Genomic DNA, 4205 nt, shown 5'->3' on the forward strand with positions numbered 1-4205 from the left:
TCTTTTAATATATTATTCATATAATATATTAATAATCCATAATAACCTCTCTCTCTCTCCACAAATCATCCTGTCTCGTTGCTTTAGTGAAAGCAACCCAAAATAACAATGCACAACCAGGTCAAGTACATACCAAATATAGTTACGAGCTTAGAGACTAATCCAACAAAAACTCTACTATTTTGAAGTTTTTGGGATTGATTAGTTGGTGTGATGAAAATAGTTTATAAAAAACCTCTCTCATTATGGTTGTTCTTATTGTAATATCATCCTATTCCATTCAATAAAGAAAATAAACCTCTTCCCTATGAAAAACGGGAATAAATCAAGTTCAACAAGGAATGTTCTATTATTTTCGTTTATGACAAACAAACATTTTTTTTTTTCAATTCTACGGTAATGCTCTATTTCATTCTTTTGTATTCACTATCCGTTGAAGATGCTCCGAAACCCTTTTCATGGCTCTTAAGTTAGTCATCTATTAGGAGAGTTTCCTATTTGTTATGAGTTTTAGAATTTGTTTAGGACTTTTTTAAAGATTGTTATATAACATCATCGAGATGTCTTATTTAGTTATTTATTCCTATTTTTTTTTCTTCTCTCTTCTTAATTGTAACCGTTCAATAATAGTGTTCATAGCGGGGTTTCCCAATTTTGAGTTTCCATGTGTTTTTATTGCTTTATTGCTTTCATTTATCATTGTGGTTGTTCCCTGTTGAATCTTTTTTTATAACACTATTCTCTAATAGAAGTAGTTCGTTTACATAAGCTGAATCTTTAATGGAACAACACAATAACTAAGGATTTAAAGAAAAATGAAACTAGCGATAGAACAAAGAATGTATGATATTCACATTTTTTGGTAAACCCACATTGTTGGAGATCATTAGGTATAGCGGTTTTAAGCAGGTTTTGAAAATTAAACCAAATACTAGGAGTGGCAATCCTCGACCCAATCCGTAACCCGACAATGACCCAACACGAAAATAAACGAGTTTGAGTTGAGATTTTTGACCCGCCAACTCGTCAATCCAGCAACCCGCCAACCCGTTTATTTCATGGGTTGGGTTGAGTTACATGTTTGGTAGTGGCGGATCCCTTTAGGGCCAGGGGAGGCCATGCCCCCTTGCTTTTTAACTTTCTAATATCTATTTGTAAAGAATCACTTCAAATGAACAAGGACACAATGAAAACACAACTTTTTTCAGAACCATTTTGAAGAAAAACTAATATTTCAATAAAATATTTTAGTACATGAGCTTCCTAATTTGAAGGAAAACTTATCCACAAAAACAGAAGTTTAAATTTTCAACTACATATTTTATAACATCCTGAAGAAGAAAAAGAACTAAAAAGCCCTCAAGATAAATCTGAAAACGTTGCCCTTAACCATCGTGGTTGACACCATTTTCTCGTCCTCTTTGTCATTGTGGGTTAATTTCTTCTCTAGTATTAACATTTGAGTTACTGAATGTCGACGTCCCTTGGGGTCTCCACCTGAGAACTCTTCGTTCTCCACCTTGTATTTGTAAGTCCAAACTACCTCTTTCTTCTAGGAAGATGTAGTATACTAGTATCATAAAGAAGAGTCCATGATATTGTGTATCATACTGGGTTTCTATATTTATTGTTTTTCTATCTAAAAGAGCACCCTATGTAGCAGACGATAGTAATAGCTTTTGACTTTTTTCCCAAGCCAAGCCAATACCATATGATAAATGCTTATATATTTGTTAGTAATTTGTTATTAGAAGACAACTTTTTTATTTCTTTTGCTTAGATATTTTAATGCGTCTATATGCTTGAGCTTAAATAGTGAGATGTATTCCATTTTTCTTTAATTTTTTTCTATTTCTACTTTATTTGTGTAATTAGGTTTTGAGAAGACACATAAATATGTAAGTAAAATTATGTTTGGAAAAATAAAACAAAAAGTTACATGCGCTTTTACAAAAAGAAAATATGAAAAAAATACACTTAGATCGAACGTAGTTTTTCATCGGTAGTAAATTTAGTGTTGAAAACCTATCTAGTTGATAAATAAATAAAAAACTACTCATAAACGAAAAGTATAAATGTTTATTGATAATTCATAACTACCAATCAAATTTTAGTTTCGGTTTCGGCCCCTCCACTACTAATGTCCGTGTTCCACCCCTGTGTTTGGGTTCGCGGGTCAACCGCCAACCCGATTATATATATATATATATATATATATATATATATATATATATATATATATATATATATATATATATATATATATATATAAGATACTCGTTTAATCGTTTTCCGAATTCCAAAACTACAAAACATCTTCGAGTGGACTTAACGCGCTGTAACATCCAAAAATTTCAAACCAATTTAAACTTTTTAAACATATCAAGTTCATCAATACATTACAACTTTTGTTTTCAAAATACTGATTATCAGAGTTTTTCCCAGAAACATAAGTATAATAGGAGGAGCTGTACGATCACGTCTTCGCCTTGCCGCGATCCTCTGATGTACATGAAACAATAAAATGAAACTGTAAACCCGAAAGCTTAGTGAGCTACCCCCAAAATACCGATACACATACAGTCCACATAGCAATATCAACATTAGCATATTATATCAATAAAACAGAACAACATGCACTGGGCCCACAACTTTACAAGCTGGATTACCCCATGGGCTCTCATTACGAGTCTGGAATGCCTGCTGGGCCCTCAGCTCGTATCTGGAATGATCAAGCCCTCAGTACGAGTCTGGAATGCCTACCGGGCCCTCAGCTCGTATCTGGAATACTCCCGAGTCCTCAGTATGATTCTGGAATGTCTACCGGGCCCTCAACTCATATCTGGAATACTCTTGGGTTTGTTGGCTACCGCACGGAGCAGTACAACCTCAACCCACCCCACATAACATGTCGACATGTAACAGATAAATGCACATACAGGTAATCAATTAGTATCACAGGCAGTCCTATAGATCTAGCCGACTAGCATATCAACTGGCATACATTACTTACTCAACTCAACATATCAACAACTACTAGGTTATTAAATCCAATGGGCCGGCCTTGGTGCCTTAGACCCCTTAGTATAGTGAGGATAACTTACCTCGAAGATGTCAGCTCGGTACATAATCAAAGCTCTCTGATCACTTGCTAAAGACTCCACCACATATTACCATAATATGATATCCTCATAAGTCCTTCACCTTATAAAGTGCTCCATAAACCACTAGTCAACCCCTGGTCATAGTCAAAGTCCCTAATCAAGGTCAACACTCCACGTTGACCTTAACTCGCCGAGTACACTTGGGTACTCGCCGAGTTCTCTGCAGCACATCCAACTCGCCGAGTCATCGGAGTGACTCGTAGAGTTCCTTTGAATCTTCGATCAACCCTTAAGGCCACTCGTCGAGTTCCCTCCTTGAACTCGATGGACATACATGCAAACGTGTCCTGGTTAAAACTCATCCGACTCACCGAGTTGTTTTTCAACTCGTCGAGTCTTATGGCAATCTTCATCGGACTCGCCGAGTTGTTCTTCCAACTCGTCGAGTTCACGACCATCTTCTTGTGACTTGCCGAGTCAACTGTGCGACTCGCCGAGTTCATTCAGTCATTTTATCATGTACACAACTTTTAAGGCATGACAAGGCCCTAAATTGTAGATCCAACTTCCTTAGGCCTGCTTATCACGTAAAGTTGCAAACTTTACGTGCATGCAAGGCTCCAATGTCTCAAAAAGCCCAAACTATGCTTGAAATGGGGTTTTACACATAGGGAGGGGCTCAAACTTGCTGAGACTAATAACTTTATGGTCCTTAAATCCTCAGAGAGTTTAGATCTGAAGTTACAACTTCAGATCTTGGCTTATACCCTAGAAAATGACTTTGTAATCCAACCAAGAACCCTAATCCCCAACCAAGGAGGTCTAGAACAAAATAGAAAGAGGATAACAGCTTGATACCTTCCCAAGAGATGACAAATGGAGTAGATCCGGATTTCCCCCAAGCTCCTTGCTTCAAACCACTTGTTTCCCAAGCTCCTTTCACCCAAATCCTCTTCCAAGGCTTCAAACACACAATGCACACACACAAACACACATATTAGGGTTGATAAGAGACTGCAAGGAGGCTGAAAGAAGTTTGTGTTCCCTTAAATAGGGTGCACAACCCCAGGATTTAGGGTTTTAGCTTCCAGCTCCTACTCG

The sequence above is a fragment of the Lactuca sativa genome, chromosome 5, assembly GCF_002870075.4.
Source record: "Lactuca sativa cultivar Salinas chromosome 5, Lsat_Salinas_v11, whole genome shotgun sequence".
Classification (NCBI taxonomy): domain Eukaryota; kingdom Viridiplantae; phylum Streptophyta; class Magnoliopsida; order Asterales; family Asteraceae; genus Lactuca; species Lactuca sativa.